Source organism: Cnephaeus nilssonii (genome assembly GCF_951640355.1).
Source record: "Cnephaeus nilssonii genome assembly, chromosome: 7".
Classification (NCBI taxonomy): domain Eukaryota; kingdom Metazoa; phylum Chordata; class Mammalia; order Chiroptera; family Vespertilionidae; genus Cnephaeus; species Cnephaeus nilssonii.
In genome coordinates, this window is record NC_137078.1 from 13775128 (window position 1) to 13796713 (window position 21586).

Sequence of the window (21586 nt, forward strand, 5' to 3'; positions counted from 1 at the left end):
CGCATCTTCAATAATGCTTGTAATTGTTGGTCTTCAAGCTTTTTCAGTTGACCTGGATGTTCTTTGTCTTTCACATCAAAATCATCACTTTTAAAGCATTTAAACCAGCGTTCACAAGTATCTTGAGATGGAGCCTGTTCACCATAAGCTTCCCGAAGTATATGATAACTTTTTCTTCAAAATAAAGTAATGAATTAAAACTTCCTGCAAATGCTCTTTTTTTTGGCACGAAATTTGACATTTTTAAGCGTAAAAATATCTATGATGTTAACACCTTCAGCAAATTTGACATATGAAGTTTTGAAGCTAGTTGTCAATACAACAAAATAGCATACATATCAAATCGCATATATATCGACATATGTGTAACTCCATCTATTGAAAAAAATCCGAATTATTAACTCCTACACCTAGTATATACCCTCCTGTCTATAGGTCTCAAAATTCCTCTGCTGAATATCTTGGTACATATTAATTCTCAAGTTCCCTTTTTACTTTATTGTGGCCTTCCCAGAATTCATGAGAAGCACCTGGCACTTTATCTTGCTAAGCCTTGAGACTGCTGTCTTCTCTGCTTAGGGAGTAAACTGCCCCTCCTCCCCACCCTTTCCTTTCTGCATTTTCTCCTTAGGGAGGTTTTTAACCATTTGCTCTCAAGTGTCCTTAGTTGGGGAAGATAATGGCTTGTTAGTTACAAGCTGCCTGCAAATTGCCCATACTGTTTGGCCTTGTTTTAACGTTCCTACCTCAGTTTCCCTATTCCTCCTGCCCTGGAATCCTGTAACAAAATGACACTTAGTTTATGTCAGTATATCCTTGTATTTTCAGGAACTTTAAGAGCAAGAGACACTTCTCTGACCTTACCACATTTACCACATATACTTTTTATATTACTCGTTAGAATGCAGTGGTATTAAAAAAAAAAAAGCATGGAAGAGAAAATACTTTTATTGAAATCCCTTTAAGCTTACTATTTGAATTTTTAAGGGTCTCATACATCAGTGAATCTCAAAATAAGGTTTTTTTTTACAGGATAGCTGAACTTAAGTCACACTTGCATGTAGATCACGTTATTGGGCAAGTCTTTCCTTAGGTTTTATTGAAAGGGCTTTTAATATTTTGAGTGTATATGTTGGCATTACTTAAAGAATTTAAGACTAAGGGAATTGCAAATTACTGTATTATAGCATAAGATCCAGAGCAATTTTCTCTTAATATGATACAGTGTTGAATGCAGATGATATCAAATACTATGCAACACCTGGGAAAACTGCAACATTATTGCAAGTTAAAAATAGAAAGCTATCAAAGTTTGAAGAAAAAACTTGAAAATTATTTTGCCTTGTTTGAAAACAGTGGAGATTGCATCATCCTATATAATAAAAAGGTAATATGCAAATCGACTGAACTGCAGAACCACTGGTTGCTATGATGCGAACTGACCACCAGGGGGCAGATGCTCAATGCAGGAGCTGCCCCCTGGTGGTCAGTGTGCTCCCACAGGGGAAGCGCAGTGGCAGTGGCATGAACCTCTCCCGCCTCAGAGGCAGTGCTAAGGAGCAGCGAGCAGGTGGGCGGTAAGGACCTGAGGGCTCCTGGACTGTGAGAGGGCACCGGAGGGCTGAGAGACCCCTCCCCTCCCGAGAGCACGAATTTTCGTGCACCGGGCCTCTAGTTTTATTATATTTTGCTTTCACCTAGAAAATGATGTTGGAATAATTATTATTGTATACAATTTTTTATGTGTAATTATCAAGTAATTTAATTCTTAGCGTGCACAATTAATGTATATAAATGACTTTAATTTTGTTGTATTCAAATAAAACTTTCCAAAAAAATACATAAAGTTTACTGTGTTTGGATAGCCTGATCACCTCTTGGTACAAGGTTAGGAATGTGATAGCTTCCCAGTTGATTGTAAGCTAAGTCCTCACAAAAATACTTTTATTTTATTTGAAATAATTTACCAGATGTTATATACCATTGCCTTGAAAGAGTAATAAAAATAACCACATTCCAAAGCCAAATCTCTCCTTTTATACATCTTCATTGCAGAGGTGACTATTTTCAATAATAGCTCTTTTTGGAGATTGTATGTGGAATTGGGGGCCAGAAGCTGCATGAAACTTACATATGTCTTTTAATATGCATTTATTCTGGGCTAAGTATTCTTTTGGATAAAGAATACTTAGCCCAGAATAATGATCCATTTACTATCATTTAGGCCCCCAAAATGTAAATGCTTTCTTAATATTCACCTGTCCTTAGTTATGAAATATCTGTAGTTCTTTACCTACCTATGTAAAACTATATATTACCTTGTGTTAAAATTAAGATTACTAATGATCATTTAATGATTTTATTTTTTAAATATTTTACATTGATTTCAGAGAGGAAGGGAAAGGGGGGGGCGGAGAGAGAGAGAAGCATCAATGATGAGAGAATCATTGATCAGCTGCCTCTTGCATGACCCCTACTGGGGATTGAGCCCACAACCTGGGCATGTGCCCTTGACTGGAATCAAACCCAGTACCTTTCAGTCCACAGGCCAACACTCTATCCACTGAGCAAAACCAGGTAGGGCATTTAATGCTTTTTGAAGAGAAATTTCTCCAACCATAATAAGCAATGTAAATTTAACAGCAATTTACTGTCTTTAGTCTTAAATATTAAAATCATATGTAAAGAAAATCTTGTATAAATCAGCAACTTGTGATATCATGATTTAGAAATGATCCGCTCCAAACATGGATCCTAGTCTTTATTATACATAATCGTCATTTTATTAGATTTTTTCATTCTAGTAGAATAGAAGCTGGAAGAGACATTGGACATCAACTCACTCATTTTTAAAAAAATATATTTTATTGATTTTTTTTACAGGGAGGAAGGGAGAGGGATAGAGAGTTAGAAACATCGACGAGAGAGAAATATCCATCAGCTGCCTCCTGCATACCTCCTACTGGGGATGTACTCGCAACCAAGGTACATGCCCTTGACCAAAATCGAACCTGGGACCCTTTAGTCTGCAGGCCGACGCTCTATTCACTGAGCCAAACTGGTCAGGGCAACTCACTCATTTTTTACAGATGAACAAATTGAAGTCCTTTCCTCATTCATTTATTCATTAATTCAACATTTCTTGAACACTTCCTAAGTGCCATACATTATACAAGATGATGGAGTTACCATAATGGGTGTCTTCCTCTCCTCCAAGAAACCAGTAGGGATCAGCAATTATTTTTGACAGATGCTTTGATGGGATAATATTGCCAAGTGTTAGGGGAGTATAAAAAAGGGACATTAAACTAGGACTTTGACTTAAGGGAGGATTTCCATCATAGAAGGTATTTTCACAATGAGTATTAAGACCCACATGAATAATGTACATTAAAGATTATAGTGTGCATTCAAAACATGGGGGCATAAGGGAGCATGGTCTATTCAGGGAACTTTAAGCAGTTGGACTTGTTGGGAGACCACAGACATGATTATCCCTGTACATGTTTTATTTTAATAACTAGAGGCTGGGTGAACGAATTCATGCATGTCTGGGGAGAGGGGACAAGGGAGGTTGATCAGGTCATTTGGTCGGCCGCAGTGTGCGTCATAGCGACTGGTCATTCCGGTTCCAATCTCTGCTCATTCTGGTCTGGTCGCTTGGCTTAGTGTGTGTGTGTGTGTGTGTGTGTGTGTGTGTGTGTGTGTGTGTATGTGTGTGTGTGTGTATATATATATATATATATATATATATATATATATATATATACATATACACATATATATATAATATATATATTTCCTCTGTTTTGGGGATGTATCATTTCTTATATTATACATTGGCTAGTTCACATAAGCCAAGTAGAATTTAATACTGAAATATAGATTAGTTTTTCAGGTTTTGGTAGGCTTTTGTTTTAAACCATGTTTTTGATTCATATATTCAAGGAGTACTGAAATTCTGTTTCTTTACCTCCACATTCAGCAGATAGTTGACCAGCCTGGTAGTTCAAGTCACTGTTCTTGTTGATTCTTAGGATATAAATCAAATACTCCTCCTGTTTTCCAATAGTTTATAGTTTAAATACAATTTGTATGTAATTAAAATGTGGGATAGAAAGTACACAGTTCTGCAAGGGAAATTCTGGTGGAGAGCTTGAAGAGGTCACTTCTATGGCTGATTCCTGGGCCACACCTCAGACCAACAAAGCATGGCTGAGATTCAGGCTTCAGAACATTTATTTTTTTAAGTCTCCAGGGGATTGAATGAAGCCAGGATAGAGTAACATTGATCTGTGGGAATTAGGGGACTTTATGGAAGAGGTAGTGTTGATAGTGGCCTTGAGATTAGGCTTGAGCTGACCCTTCAAGGCAATTGTAGGATTTGGATGTGGGGGTGTGTTGGTAAGATGGCTACTGCAGGAAGGTTTACCCTAGGAAAAGGTAAAGGAGAGAGAGCCTACGTGAGATCTAGGGAAAAAATAATCTTGGCCTAGGGAACATGGAGGACCTTAGCTAGAGCAGGAGAGTACATGAGGGTGAATTTGGGAGATACAGGTGGTAGACAACCAGCTGAGTCCTTATATGGTCTCAGTTAATCCTTTGGAGACCTGATGGGAAAGCTGTTATCTTCATTTAAGGGACAGGAAACTGAGAGATTATGTTATTTAGCCAGAGTTACACAGCTAGGAAGCAGTGGGGGTAGACATTGGCCCAGAAGGTGATCTGTTTAGCTATGCTACACTTACACATAAGGTCTTCAGTGCCAGCTTCAGGAATCTAGTTTATTAATTTTTATTGACTAGCAGGTAAATTTTAGTCACATTTCAATTTTAATTTAATCGGGTTATCATATATTTAAAGCTAACTGGTTTGTATAGGAACTATTCAGAGAATCTCAAATGTTGATTTTTATGCTAGCTTCTTAGTCTTTTAAGATAAATTTACATTTTTTTTTCTATTAACATCTCTTTGAAAAGACTCAGTGCCTTTTAAAAAACTGTTGACAGTATTATAGATGTCCCCCATTTTCTCCATTTTTGTCCTCCTCTACCCAACCTCCACCCCTCCCCGGTCTTCCCCATAGCATTGTCTGTGTCCATATATGCGTATATGTTCTTTGGTTAACCTCTTCCTGTCCTTTCTCTCCGCCCCCCTCAACTCCCCAATCCCTTTAGGTCTGTTATTCTTTTCCATGCATTCATATCTCTGGACCTATTTTGTTCATCAGTTTATTTTGTTCATTAGATTCCACATATAAGTGAGACCATGTGATATTTGTCTTTCTCTAACAGACTTATTTTGCTTAGCATAATAGTCTCAAGGACCATCCATGCTGTCGCAAAAAATAAGATTTCCTTCTTTATTTAAAAAAATTTTTTTTATTGATTTCAGAGAAAGGAAGAGAGAGGGAGAGATTAGAAACATCATGATGAGAGAGAATCAAATCTACTGCCTCCTGCACATCCCCACTGGGGATTGAGCCTGGAAACTGGGCAAGTACTCTGACCGGGAATCAAGCTGTGACCTCCTGGTTCATAGGTCGATGCTCAACCACTGTGTCACACTGGCCGGCCAAGATTTCCTTCTTTTTGACTGCTGCAAAGTATTCCATTGTGTAAATGTACCACAGCTTTTTTATCCACTTACCTTCTGATGGACACTTGAACTGTTTCTACATCTTACCTCTTGTTAATTAATAATGCTGCTATGAACATAGGGTGCATATATTCTTTCTGATTGGTGTTTTTGGATTCTTAGAATATAGTCCCAGAAGTGGGATCACTGGGTCAAACAGCAGTTCCATTTTTAGTTTTTTTGAGGAAACTCCACACTATTTTACATAGTGGCTGCACCAGTCTGCATTCCCACCACCAGTATACTAGGGCTCCTTTTTCTCCACATCTTCAACAGTACTTGTTGTTTGTTGTTTTATTGATGGTAGCCATTCTGGCAGGTGTGAGGTGGTACCTCATTGTGGTTTTAATTTGCATTTCTCTGGTGACTAGTGACATTGAGCATTTTTTCACATGTCTTTTGGCCATCTGTATGTCCTCTTGGGAGAAATGTCTATTCAGGCACTTTGCACATTTTTAAAATTGGATTGCTTGTCTTCCTGGTGTTGAGTTGTATGAGTTCTTTCTATATATTGGAAATTAAGCCCTTATCAGATGTATCATTGGAGAATATGTTTTTCCATACACTAGGTTCCTTTTTTATTTTCTTGATGTTTTCTTTTGCTGTGCAGAGCATTTTAGTTTGATATAGTCCCATTTGTTTATTTTTTTCCCTTTGTTTCTCTTGCCCTAGGCCCGTGGCCGGCAAACTGTGGCTCGTGAGCCACATGCGGCTCTTTGGCCCCTTGAGTGTGGCTCTTCCACAAAATACCACGGCCTGGGCAAGTCTATTTTGAAGAAGTGGCGTTAAAGAAGTTTAAGTTTTAAAAATTTGGCTCTCAAAAGAAATTTCAATCGTTGTACTGTTGATATTTGGCTCTGTTGACTAATGCGTTTGCCGACCACTTTCCTAGGCAATGTATTCTAGAAAATACTGCTATATTGAAATGTCTGAGCTTTTACTGCCTATGCTTTCTTCTAGGATTTTTATGGTTTCACAACTTACACTTAAGTCTTTTATCTATTTTGAGTTTATGCTTGTGTATGGTGTGAGTTGGTGGTCTAGTTTCATATTTTTTCCATGTACCTGTCCAATTTTCCTAACACCATTTATAGAAGATACTATCTTTACACCATTGTATGCTCTTGCCTACTTTGTCAAATATTAATTGACCATATTGGCCTGGGTCAATTTCTGGGGCCTCTGTTCTGTTTCATTGGTCTTCTGGTCTATTCTTGTGCCAGTACCAGGCTGTTTTGATTACAATGGCTTTGTAGTAGTATAGTTTGATATCCGGTATTGTGGTCCTGCCAAATTTGTTCTTCTTTCTCAAGATTACTATGGCTAGTTGGGGTCTTTTTTGGTCCCATATAAATTTTTGGAATATTGTTCTAGATCTGTGAAATATGCTGTTCGTATTGTAATTGGGATTGCACTGAATCTTTATCGTAGTATGGTCATTTTAATGATGTTAATTCTTCCAGTCCATGAACACGGTATATGCTCGTATCTTCCTCTATTTCCTTTTTCAATGTCATTTAGTTTTCAGAGTATAGGTCTTTTATCTCCTTAAATTTATTCCCAGGTATCTTATTTTTGTTGTTGTTGCAATGGTAAATGGGATTGTTTTGTCAGTTTCTCTTTCTGAGGTTTCATTATTGGTGTATAAAGATGCCATTGATTTCTGGATGTTAATTTTGTACCCTGCTGTTTTGATGAATTTACTTATTAAATCTAGTAATTTTTTGGTGGAGTCTTTAGGGTTTTCTTTGTACAATATAATGTCTTCTGTGAATAATGACAGCTTTACTCCCTGCTTTCCAATTTGGATGCCTTTTATTTTTTTTCTTGTCTGAACACTGTGGCTAGGACTTCCAGTACTATGTTGAATATGAATGGTGAAAGTGGACCTTCCTGTTTTGTTCCTGTTCTTAAGGGAAATACTTTTTAGTTTTTGCCCCTTGAGTATGATGTTGGATGTAGGTTTGTTATATATGGCCTTTATTATGTTGAGGTATGATCCCTCTAGTCCCACTTTGCTGAGAGTATTTATCATAAATGGGTGCCTGATTTTGTCAAATGCTTTTTCTGTTTATTGATATGATTATGTGATTTTTATCCTTCATTTTGTTTATGTGGTGTATCACGTTTGTTGACTTGTGGCTGTTGAACTGTATTTGCATCTCCAGAATAAATGCCACTTAGTCTTGGTGTATGATCTTTTTAATGTCTTGCTGGATCTGATTTGCTAATATTTTATTGAGGATTTTAGCATATATGTTCATCAAGGTTATTGTCCTATAATTTTCTTTCTTTGTAGTGTTGTTATCTGGTTTTGGAATTAGGATAATGCTGACATCATAAAAAGAGTTTTGGAATCTTCCCTCCTCTTGAATTTTTTGGAATAGTTTGAGGAGGATAGGTGTTAATTCTTATTTAAATATTTGGTAAAATTCACCTGTGAAGTCATTGGTCCAGGGCTTTTGTTTGCTGGAAGTATTTGATTACTACTTACATTTCATTATTTGTTATTGGCCTACTCAGGTTTTTTTATTCTTTCTGATTAAGTTTGGCAGATTGTATGTTTCTAGGAATTTATCCATTTTGCCCATGTTGGCCAGTTTATTGGCATATAGATGCTCAGTATTTTCTTACAATCCTTTGTATTTCTGTGATGTCAGTTGTTAATTCGCCTCTTGCATTTCTGATTTTATTTAGTTGTGTCCTCTTTCTTTGTTTCTTAATAAGCGTGGCTAAAGGTTCATCAGTCTTAATTATCTTTTCAAAGAACCAGCTCTTGGTTTCATTGATCTTTTATATTGTTTGTTAAGTCTATATGTCATTTATTTCTGCTCTGATCTTTATTATTTCCTTCCATTTACTCTGGGCTTTTCTTGTTGTTCTCTTTCTAATTCTTTTAGTTGTAGGCTTAGATTGTTTATTCAAGCTCTTGACATAGGCCTCTAATGCTATGAACTTCCCTCTCAGGACTGCTCCACTGTGTCCCATAGATTTTTGGTTGTTGTGTGTTCATTTTCATTTGTGTCCAGGAAGTTTTTGATTTCTGTCTTGATCTCATTGATAATCCATTCATTGTTTAATAACAAGCTTTTTAGTCTCCCCATGTTTGAATGTTTTTAAGTCTTTTTATTTTCTTGATTTCTATTTTCATGCCATTGAGATCCAAGAAGATGCTTGATATGATATCAGTCTTTTTGAATTTGTTAAGACTTATTTTGTGTCCTTACCTGTGGTCTGTCTTTATGAATGTTCCATGTTCACTTGAGAAGAATGTGTATTCTGCCATTTTGGGAAGAAATGTTCTGTAAATATCAATTAAATCCATATGATATAGTGTGTCGTTTAAGGTTGCTATTTCCTTGTTGATGTTTTTTTTTCTGGAAAATCTATCCAGTGATGTCAGTCAGGTTTAAAAATCCCCTACTATGACTGTATTGCTGTTGATCTTTCTCTTAAAGTTTTCCAAGATTTTTAAAAAATATATATTTTATTGATTTTTTACAGAGAGGAAGGGAGAGGGAGAGTTAGAAACATCGATGAGAGAGAAACATCCATCAGCTACCTCCTGCACAACCCCCACTGGGGATGTACCCGCAAGAAAGGTACATGCCTTTGACCAGAATCGAACATGGGACCTTTCAGTCCACAGGCCAATGCTCTATCCACCGAGCCAAACCGGTTAGGGCAAGTCTTCCAAGATTTTTAAAAAGATTTTTAGTTGCTCCTATATTGGGTGTATATATGTTTACCATGTTTATATCCTCTTGTTGGAACGATCCCTTTATTATTATGTAGTGTCCTTTTTAGTCTCTTGTTATCGCCTTTGTTTTGAAGTCTATTTTGTGAGGTGTGTGTTGTGCTACTCCAGCTTTTCGTTTTCATTTCCATTTACCTTGTATATTATTTTCCATCCTTGCACTTTCAGTCTGTGTGAATCTTCTGAGGTGATTCTCTTATATATGGGTCATGTTATCTATTTAGCTACCCTATGTTTTTGTTTGTTTTTAAATGTATTTTTATTTATTTCAGAGAGAAGGGAGAGGGAGAGAGAGATCAAAACATCAATGATGAGAGAGAACCATTGATTGGCTGCCTCCTGCATGCCCCACACTGGGGATTGATCCTGCAACCCCAAAATATGGCCTGACCAGGAATCGAACCATGACCTCCTGCTTCATAGGTTGACACTCAACCACTGAGCCACGCCAGTCCTACTACCTTATGTCTTTTGATTGCATCATTTAGTCATTTACATTCAAGGTCATTATTGATAGGTCATTATTGCCATTTTCCCTCTTTATACCTATGTTCCTTTCTCTCTTTTTCTTCTTTTTAAAGCAGTCCCTTTAACATTTATTGCAATGCTGGTTTGGTGGTAATGTACTTCTTTTGCCTTTCTTATTTTATTTTTTATTTTTTGGTCTGGGACACTTTATTTTGCCTTAATATTAAATGATAGCCTTGCTGGATAGAGTAGTCTTTAGTTCAGGTCCTTGCTTTTCATCACTTTGAATACTTCATTCCAAGCTCTTCTAGCTTGAAGTGTTTCTTTTAAGAAATCAGTGAACAGTTTTTTGTTTTTTTTAAATATATATATATTATTATTGATTTCAGAGAGGAAGGGAGAAGGGGAGAGAAATAGAAACATCAGTGATTTTAGAGAATCATTGATTGTCTGCCTCCTGCACACTCCACACTGGAGATTGAGCCTGCAACTCAGGCATGTGCCCTGACTGGAATCCAGCCTGTGACCTCCTTCTTCATAGGTCGTTGCGCATGTGTCTTGGAGTTGGTCTCTTTGGGCTCACCTTGATTGGAATTCTCTGTGCTTCCTGACCTTGTTTTTGCCTCACCAGGTTAGCGAAGTTTTCTGTCATTATTTCTTTAAACAGCTTCTTTATTCCTTACTCAGTTTCTTCTCCTTCGAGAACCACTATGGTATGGATATTGTTATTCTCATTTTGTCCCAAAGTTCTCTGCAACTATTCTCTTGCTTTTGTAATTTTCTTTTTTTGTGTTGCTCTAATTGGGTGTTATATATTTTTTGGACCTTGTCTTCCAATTCACTGATTCAATCCTCTGCTTTGTCCAGTCTACTTTTGATTCCTTCCAGTGCATTCTTTTTCTCTTTTTAATGTTTTTACCGATTTCAGAGATAGGAATGGAGAGGGAGAGAGAGATAGAAACATCAATTGGCTACCTTCTGCATGTCCCCTATTGGGTATTGAGACCACCACTCATGCTTGTGCCCTGACTAGTTAGTGAACCAGCGACCTCTGGTGCATGGAACAACAGTCAACCATCTGAGCCACACCAGCCAGTCCCTTCCAGTGTATTCTTGATGTCATATACATTATTCTTTTTTTCCAACTGGTTCATATTCATGGTTCCTATTTATTTTATGCTGTTGTAGTTCCCACTATGTTCCTAGTAATTCTTACTTAGTTCCTTGAGCATCCTTATTGTTTTAAATTCTGTATCTGATTGCTTGCTCCATTTCATTTAGTTCCTTTTCTGGAGTTTCCTCCTTTTCTTTCATTTGGGTGTTGTTTCTTTGTCTCCCCATTTTTGCTGTTTCTTTCTTTTTTTAAAAAAAAATATATTTTATTGATTTTTTACAGAGAGGAAGGGAGAGGGATAGAGAGTCAGAAACATCGATGGGAGAGAAACATCAATCAGCTGCCTCCTGCACACCTCCCACTGGGGATGTGCCCGCAACTGCGGTACATGCCCTTGACCGGAATCGAACCCGGGACCCCTCAGTCCGCAGGCCAATGCTCAATCCACTGAGCCAAACCAGTCAGGGCTGCTGTTTCTTTATATTTATTTTTATGTATTAGATCAACCTGCTGTGCCTTCAAGTCTTCATGGGGGTGGCCTTATGTAGTAAGTGTTCCATTTCCCAGTGGTGCAGTCCTTTTAATCACCTGAGCTGGATGCTTTAGGAATGTGGGTTATTTGGACTCTCCTGGTGTTATTGGGTCTTGGTCGTTGTTCCATTTATTGGTGGGATCTCCTTTCAGGCTGGCTGACTGTGAGGCTCACCCCCCACCACATTGTACAAGCTGTTATTCAGGTTCTAATAGAACAAAAAAAACCCCACAAACATACAAAAACCTCCACAACAACAACAAAAGCAACCACAAAAGAAAAGAGAACAAGAATAATAAAATAAAATAAATACGAGAAGGGAAAAAAGTGGGGAGAAAAAGGAATATGAAAGGGCAGAGGGGTAAGAGAGAAAATAATAATAAAGGATAGGGGAAGGGCCCTAGCCGGTTTGTCTCAGAGCGTTGGCCTACAGACTGAAGTGTCCCGGGTTTGATTCAGGTCATGGGCATGTACCTAGGTTGCAAGCTCGATCCCTGGCCCTGGCTGGCGCACATGTGGGAGGCAGCCAATCAATGTGTCTCTCTCACATTGATGTTTCTCTCCCTCTCCCTTCCACTCTTTTGAAAAAATCAATATAAGAAATAACCTCGATTAACAACAACAACACCAAAAAAGGATTAACAACAAAGAAAGGGGAATGAAAATGGTAGAAAAGAAGAGAAGAAGAAATAAATATGAAAAGGGAAAAAGAAAGCAGAAAGACAATAAATAGGAGCCAAAAGACTAGAATGCAGAAGGACATATGAAACAGAGTAAGAAATGAAAAGAGAAAAGCTAGAGATATGAAATAAAAAAGAGAGACAAAAATAATAAAACAATAAAAAAGGAAAATGAAGAAAATGCAACAACAACAAAAAATGAATTGGTGTTTGTCTCACCATAGCTTAGTCCCTCCTGGGAGCTCCCTCAGGATTCTTCTCTTCTGTTGACAGAATCTGAATGTTTTTCCTGCCAATTCTGTAAATTGGCAAGAGATACTTTGGTCCTAGCCACTGTCAGAATCTGTCCACGTTTGGCACTCAGCAAGCTGTTAGAAGTTTCAAAGGATCCATAGTTTGTATCTGTCTCCACAGGCCTTGGCTGTATGCAGGAGATGCCAAGCAGCACTCTAAGGCTGGTTGTTAGCAGCATGGAGCCCATAAATGGGCCAATTAAGTTTCCAGGGTTCCCCAGGCTCTGCCCCTTCCTGCCTTCACATGCTGGCCAGTTCTTGGTCTTAATCACTGAAAAGTCTGTTTCTAAAAGGGCTTTTGTTGGAATTGGGGTATAAGACCTCTGGGTCTCCTGTGAGGCGAAGTAGTGTGTGTGTTTCTCCATTCCAGAGCTACTCTTCTAAAAGTGTCCCAGAATATTTCCCTGACCTAGGCTGGGCAGAGATCCTTGTAAGCAGTCCAGAGGGATCTGCTTGAAACTGGGAGTTTCGATCAGCTCCAATGTGACAGGGATCATCAGTCTGGTTCCTGGGACAGTGGAGCACATAGCCCCACACCCAGTCCAGTCACTGATGCTCCCTGCTACTGTTTTAACCCATAGGCTTGGCCTCTGCTGCTCTCTCCTCTGCATGTGTAGAGATGCAGGAAGTGACAAACAGGGTTCCTGAGGATGGGGTGAGGTATATTCGCTAAGGTGAGATATTTGTCTTTTCCCAAACTGTGGCTTCTGTGAGGGCCTGCACTTCTCAGGAAAAATGGCTACTTCGGTTTGGTGGGGTACAACAGATTGCAGGTCTCCCAGCACCTGCTTTCCAAGTTTCCCTCAATGCTTCCCACCCAGCCTCTCCTCAGGCAATTCCAGTCCTCACCGCCCACCCTTCACCAAAGCCTCAGGTAAGTAGTTGCAAGGGAAAACCCTGTGTTCTGGGTTTTAAAACACAAAATAAAACAAAACCTGTGGCTATTTTTTTTTTTACCTATTTTTTATTTTTTATAATATACAAAATAAATCTATTACCAGTTTGTAGATACAAAGTAATTAGCCATTTACCTGCAATAAATATTAATATTTCAAGAAAAAAGGATTTTAAAGATATTACCCAAACTATACTAACATAGTATAATATCACAAAAGTTGTAGGAAATATTAAAAATCTGCAAATAACAGGATTACTTCTATTGTATTCTAAAACATTTTTTTTAAATCTGGCTCTATCTTTGTTCATCAGTTTATGTTGTTCATTATTTTCCAGAAATGAGTGAGATCATGTGATATTTATCTTTCTCAGAATGGCTTATTTTGCTTAGCATAATGCCCTCCAGGTCCAAACATGCTGTTGCAAATGGTAAGCATTCCTTCTTCTTCTTTTTTTTTTTTTTAAATATATTTTATTGATTTTTTACAGAGAGGGAAAGAGAGGGATAGAGAGTTAGAAACATCGATCAGCTGCCTCTTGCACAACCCCTACTGGAGATGTGCCCGCAACCAATGTACATACCCTTGACCGGAATTGAACCTGGGACCTTTCAGTCCGCAGGCCGACACTCTATCCACTGAGCCAAACCGGTTTTGGCAGCATTCCTTCTTTTTTACAGCAGCACAATATTCCATTGTGTAGATGTACCACAGTTTTTTAATCCTGGGCTGATGGGCACTAAGACTGTTTCCAAATCTTAGCTATTGTAAATTGTGCTGCTATGAACATAGGGGTGTATATATCCTTTCTGATTGGTTTTTCTGATTTCTTGGGATATATTCCTAGAAGTGGGATTAATGGGTCAAATGGGAGTTCTATTTTTAATTTTTTGAGGAAACTTCATACTGTTTTCCACAGTGGCTGCATCAGTGTACATTCCCACCAAGAGTGCACGAGGGTTCCTTTTTCTCCACATCCTCGCCAGCACTTGTTTGTTGATTTGTTGATGATAGCCATTATGACAGGTGTGAGATGGTACCTCATTGTCGTTTTGATTTGCATCTCTCGGATGATTAGTGATTTTGAGCATGTTTTCATATGTCTCTTGGCCTTCTGTATGTCCAATTTTGAAAAGTGTCTCTTTAGGTCCTTTGCCCATTTTTTGATTGGATTGTTTATCTTTCTTTTGTTAAATTGTTTGAGTTCCCTGTAAATTTTGGAGATTAAACCCTAATCGGAGATAACATTGGCAAATATGTTCTCCCATGCAGTGGGCTTTCTTGTTGTATTGTTGATGGTTTCTTTTGCTGTGCAGAAGCTTTTTATTTTGATGTAGTCCCATTTGTTTATTTTCTCCTCAGTTTCCATTGCCCTAGGAGCTGTATTGGTAAAGATATTGCTGTGACATATGTCTGCTATTTTGCTGCCTATGGATTCTTCTAAGATTTTTATGGTTTCCTGTCTTACGTTTAAGTCTTTTACTCATTTTGAGTTTATTTTTGTGTATGGTGTAAGTTGGTGGTCTAGTTTTATTTTTTTTTGCATGTATCTGTCCAACTTTCCCAACACCATTTATTGAGGAGATTGTCTTTTCTCCATTGTATGCTCTTGCCTCCTTTGTCAAATGTTAATTGAGCATAATGGCTTGGATTGATTTCTGGGTTCTCTCTTTGGTTCCATTGGTCTGTATGTCTATTCTTGTGCCAGTACCAGGCAGTTTTGAGAACAGTGGCTTTGTAATATAGCTTGATATCTGGTATTGTGATCCCTCCAACATTGTTATTCTTTCTCAGGATTGCTGCGGCTATTTAAGGTCTTTTTTTATTCCTTATGAATTTTTGGAGAGTTTGTTCTAGGTCTGTGAAATATGCCATTGGTATCTTAATGGGGATTGCATTGAATCTATAGATTGCTTTGGGTAGTATGGACATTTTAATGATGTTGATTCTATCAATCCACGAACACAGTATATTCTTCCATATTTTTATGTCTTCCTCTATCTGTTTTTTCAATGTCCTGTAGTTTTTTTCAGTATAGGTCTTTTACCTCCTTAGCTAAGTTTATTCCTAGGTATCTTAATATTTTTGGTCCAATGGTAAATGGGATTATTTTAGTTTCTTTTTCTGTAAGTTCATTATCCTATATAATAAAAGCCTAATATGCTATTTGTCCAGTCGTCTGGTCAGTCATTCAACCAATCAAAGCATAATATGCTAATGATATGCTAAGACCGCTCAAACACTTGCCAAGACGTGTACTGACCACCAGGGGATAGACAGTCGACAGGTTGACCAGTCGCTATGATGTGCACTGACCGCCAGGGCGCAGATGCACTGACTGGTAGGTTAGCTTGCTGCTGGGGTCTGGCTGATCGGTACTGAGCGAGATGGGCCAGTCACACGCTTAAGCCCTCCCGTGGTCCCTCCCTGGCTGACCAACCTCCCCCGTCTCTCTCCGGCCCCAATCCTGCACCAATGGGGTTCCTCGGCCTGGCCTGCGCCCTCGCTCAATCTGGGCTTAGGGACCCTCCCCCACTCTGAGTTCACGAATTTCGTGCACTGAGCCTCTAGTTGGTGTATAAAAAAGCCATAGATTTCTGGGTGTTAATGTTATATCCTGGTACATTGCCAAATTCATTTATTAACTCTTGTTTTTTGATGGACTCTAGGGTTTTTATGTACACTATCATGTCACGTGTGAATAATGACAGTTTTACTTCTTCTTTTCCAATTTGGATGCCTTTTATTTCTTCTTCTTGTCTGTTTGCTATGGCTAGCACTTCCAGTGTTATGTCAAACAGGAGTGGTGAAAGTGGGCATCCCTGTCATGTTCCTGATCTTAGGGGAAATGATTTTAGTTTTTGCCCTTTGAGTATGATATTGGCTGTAGGTTTGTCATATAGCCTTTATCATATTGAGATATGCTCCCTTCATTCCCACTTTGATGAGAGGTTTTATCAGAAATGGGTGTTGCATTTTGTTGAATGCTTTCTCTGTGTCAATGGATATGATCATGTGATTTTTGTCTTTCAATTTGTTTATGTGATGTATCACATTTATTGATGTGTGAATATTTTACCAGACTTGCATCTCTGGAATAAAAGCCACTTGATCATGGTGTATAATCTTTTTAAAATATTGCTGGATGCAATTTGCTAATACTTTGTTGAGGATTTTAGCATCTATGTGTATCAGAGATATTGGCCTGTAATTTTCTTTCTTTGTAGTATCTTTACCTGGTTTTGAAATTAAGATAATGCTGGCCTCATAAAAAGAGTTTGGAAATGTTCTTTACTCTTGGATTTTCTGAAACAATTTGAGGAGTATAGTTGTTAGATCTTCTTTAAATCTTTGGTAAAACTCCCCTGTGAAGCTGTCCAGACATGGGCTTTTGTTTGGTGGGAGTTTTTTGATTACTGCTTCTATTTCATCAGTTTTATTGGCCTATTCCAGTTCTCTGATTCCTCCTGATATAGTTTTAGGAGGATATATATTTCTAGGAATTTGTCTATTTTATCCACATTGTCCATCTTGTTGGCCTGTAGTTTGTTCATAGTATTTTATTATAATCCTTTGTATTTTTGTGGTATCAGTGGTCAGTTTTCCATTTTCGTTTCTGATTTTATTCATTTGTGTCCTCTCTCTTTGTTTCTTGATGAGTCTGGCTAACGGTTTATCAATTTTGTATATCCTTTCAAAGAACCAGTTCTTGGTTTCATTGTTGTTGTTTTTTATTGTATTGTTTTTTTCAGTCTCTCTGTTATTTATTTCTGCTCTAATCTTTATTATTTCTTTCCTTCTACTTACTCTGAGCTTTTATTGTTGTTCTCTTTCTAGTTCTTTAAGTTGTAGGGTTAAATAGTTCATTGCTGATTTTTCTTGTTTTTTTTAGGTATACCTGTAGTGCTATGAACTTCCCTCTCAGGACTGCTTTTGCTGTGTTCCAGAGATTTTAGGTTGTTGTGTGTTCATTTTCATTTGTTTCCAGGAAGTTTTTGATTTCTTTCTTGATCTCGTTGGTAACCCATTCATTGTTTAATAGCATGCTATTTAGCCTCCATGTATTTCTATGTTTTTGGGTGTTTTTACTATATTTGATTTCTAATTTCACTCCACTGTGATCTGAGAAGATGCTTGATATGATTTCAGTCTTCTTGAACTTGTAGAGACTTGTTTTGTGTCCTAACATATGGTCTATCTTTGTGAATGATTCATGTGTACTTGAGAAGAATGTATATTCTGCTGCATTGGGGTGATATGTTCTATAAATGTCAAGTAAATCCATATGATCCAGTGTGTCCTTTAGAGTCTCTTGTTTCCTTTTTAATTTTTTGTCTGGAAGATCTATCCAGTGAAGTCAGAGAGGTGTTAAAGTCCCTTACCATGACTGTATTGTTGTCGATCTCTCTGTTAAAGTCCTCTAGAAGTGTTTTTATATATTTAGTTGCTCCTATATTGAGTGCGTATATGTTTACCAGGGATATATCCTCTTGTTGGACCGATCGCTTTAGTATTATGTAGTGACTTTTGTTGTCTCTTGTGATGGCCTTTATTTTAAAGCAAATTTTTTTCCATTCCTTCACTCTCATCCTCTATGTGTTTTTGTTTTGAGGTGGATCTCTTGTAGAGAGCACATAGTTGGGTCATGTTTTTGTATTCATTCAGCTACTCTACACCTTTTGATTGGAGCATTTAATCCATTTACATTTACTGTTATTATTGATAGATACTTATTTATTGCCATTTTGTCTGACTAGGTTTCTCTCTCTGTTTCTTCTTCTCATTACAGCAGTTCCTTTAGCATTTCTTGTAATGCTGGCTTGATGTTGATGTACTCCTTTAGCCTTTGTTTTTTGCTAGGAAGCTCTTTATTTGACCATCTATTTGAATGATAGCCTTGCTGAATATAGTAATCTTGTCTTAGATCCTTGCTTTCCATTACCTTGAGTACTTCATGCCATTCCCTTCTGGCCTGTAGAGTTTCTGATGAAAAATCAGGTGTCAGCCTTATGGGAACTTCTTTTTAGGTAACAGTTTGCTTTTCTCTTGCTGCCTTTAAGATTCTCTCTTTGTCTTTAATTTTTGGCATTTTAATTATGATATGTCATATTTGGGTTCTTCTGGCTTGGGTTCTTTGTGCATCCTGAACTTGTGTGACTTTTTCCTTTACCAGGTTAGGGTAGTTTTCTGCCTTTATTTCTTCAAACATATTCTCTATTCCTTTCTCCTTTCTGCTTCTTCTGACACACCTGCTATCCTAATATTGTTACGTTTCATGTTGTCCCACAGCTACCTTAAGCTGTTCTCCTGTTTTTTCCTTTTAGTTCTCTGATTGAGTGATATTTTCAACTCAGTCTTCTAATTCACTGATTCGATACTCAGCTTTCCCTAATCTGCTATGTATTCCTTCTAATGTGTTCTTACTAGGGGGCCGGTGCATGAAATTCATGCACTGGGGGGGGGGTGTCCCTCAGCCCAGCCTTCCCTCTTTCACAGAGTGGGAGCCCTCAGGGGATGTCCTACCCATGGGGAATGGGCCTCAGCCGCAGCCTCGCCTCCCTCTGCGGAAGGCGACTGGGCTGATCAGGGGAAGGTGCCAGCCCCATCACCCTGGTGCTGCAGCCACTGCCAGCCACCGCAATCGCCAAGGTGTTTTTCATCAACATGGACTCCAGTCCCTTCACCATGAAAAATTACAACTTTCTTTAGGCATTTTCAAGATGTGTCTTTCATAGGATATGACATTTCTTTATTTCTTTTTTTTTTTTTATCCTCACCTGAGAATATGTTTCCATTGATTTTTAGAGAGTGTGAAAGAGAGAGACAGAGAGAAACATCAGTGTGAGAGGGACACTTTGATTGGTTGCCTCCTGCATGAGCCCTGACCTGGGCCCCGGCCAGGGAGGAGGCTGTAACCTAGGTACATGCCCTTGATCAGAATTGAACCCAGACCCTGCGGTCGGCAGGCCAAGGCTCTATCCACGGAGCCAAACTGGCTAGGGCAGGATATGACATTTCTTAGCCCCTCCAGCAGTGGACCTTCGTTCTTTTTTCTCCAGGAATGTTATGGAAAAACCCTAGATCACCTTCTTGGATTTTTATTACCCATGTTACCAAGAACACTGCAAGTGGAGGTGTACAGGGAGCTTAGCCAATGAGCGGTCAGAAAAGGTGTTTACGCTCGAACTGGTTTGGCTCATTGGATAGAGCATAGGCCCGCAGACTGAAGGGTCCCAGGTTTGATTCCTGTTAAGGGCATGTACCTTGGTTGGGGGCACATCCCCAGTGGGGAATGTGAAGGAGGCAGCTGATTGATGTTTCTCTCTCATCGATGTTTCTGACAGTCTATCCCTCTCCCCTCTTCTCTGTAAAAAAATCAATAAAATATTTAAAAAAAAAAGAAAAGTAAAGGTGTTTCCACTGGGCTAGGGTCATGTCCCCGGCTGCCGGGGACACCCCCCCCAAGCCTAGTGGCTGTGCGTTCGCTGTGTCCGCCGGGCTGGGGGGCATGGACCCGGGCCGCTTGGAAGTTCCTGCCCCACCCCATGGCTGCTCGCGCTTGGTGCCTCTGGCTGTTTGTCCCGGGACCCAGTCCGCTTGGTGCCCCCGGCCGCTCATCCTGGGACCTGGGCTGCTTGGCGCCAGCGCCCGTAAGCCATTTCTGGCTGGGGCAGTTCTGGGACCCCGATCACTCTGGGCCTACAGGATGTTCCCGGGACCCAGGCCGCTCGGCGCCATGTATGCAAATTAACCCACCATCTTTGTTGGGTTAATTTGCATACTCGGTCCTGATTGGCTGGTGAGTATAGCGGAGGTATGGTCAATTTACATGTTTCTCTTTTATATAGGATGTCATTCTTTATCTCAGACTGTTCTTTTTTCATAGTATATCATTTTTCATGCTGTTGAGCAGCTTTACCATTATTACTCTGAACTCTGTTTCAGATAAATTTCTTATCTCTGCTTCATTTATCTCTTTTTTTTAAAACAAATATTTTTTTATTTTATGCTTCCAATGGTTTAGACACTTAATAAGAGAAAAAAAATTTATTTCAATTGGGAACATCAAATAATTTGGGAAACAATAGAAAGACTTCAGCTACTGTAGATATTACAACTTAAAGAGGGAATAAAATACATTGAAGAAAATGATTATTATAACATGGAGAGGCCAGAGATCCTGAAATGTTTAGAATGGTTACCTGTGTTGCTTATTTTACATGTCCAGATAGTAACATAATATCGTAGATAGCATAACATAGCATATATCTCATTATGTTTCTCAGTAGCAGGCCTTGTTCAGCACAAAACAGTGTGACTTGAATTAAATTAGAAACATACAAGATTTTGCAAGCTACCTATATTGATTTGCACAGGAAAGAGACCTTTGGTCTACAATAGTAGCACTATCACTAGAACCACTGATGGCATTTCCTATTAAGATGTTGTATCTTTATGTATTTATTAAAATTTCCCAGCACTATTTATTTATTTTCTGGTTCTCAGCCTTTATTTCTTATTTTTTACTTTTTACAATACACAAAGTAAATCTATTATCAGATTATTTATCTCTTCTTTTGGAGATTTCTCTAGTTCTTTCCTTTGGGTGTTGTTTTTTTGTCTTCTCATTTTGGCTGTCTGTGTGGGTTTATGACTATGTATTAGGTAGATCCTCTACACCTCTCAATCTCTAGTGTAGGACAGTGTTAACCCTTTGCACTCGCTTGCTTTTTTCTCGATTCCTTTATTCTACTTGGGATTTAATTTTTTAAATACCCCAGATTTTACAAAGCGTGGCAGTAGAATCAAAAACTGGAGTTTCTTTTCATACAAACTTATTTATTTGGATTTTTTTTTATTTCATACATTCAAAGAGTAAAAAAAGAGCTGCTACCAATGCTAACTGTCGAGTCACACTCGACATCCGAGTGCAAAAGGTTAAAGGCTGTTTCTGACTAATTAGATCAGGGAAATACTCAAAGCCTCCAGAGAATTCCTCTGTCTTCAGACTGATAAGGTTCAGACTTGACTCATACTCAGGCAATCGTTGTCAGGTGTGGTGAAAGTTTTTTTCAAAAGTATGAGGCAGTTGCTTCTGCCTGGAGGCTAATTGTTATTTTTAATCTCTTAAGTGGCCTCAGGGCAAGATGTTTTTCTATAGGGCAGTGATGGGCAACCTTTTGAGCTTGGTGTGTCAAACTTCGCCAAA

At 38.5% G+C, this 21586-nt stretch overlaps 1 protein-coding gene across 8 annotated transcripts in view; it reads left to right on the forward strand.

Annotated features, from left to right (window-relative positions):
- Nucleotides 1-21586, forward strand: part of FARS2 (phenylalanyl-tRNA synthetase 2, mitochondrial) — a 572601-nt gene that overhangs the window by 2365 nt on the left and 548650 nt on the right. The gene's annotated exons all lie outside the window — the stretch shown is intronic.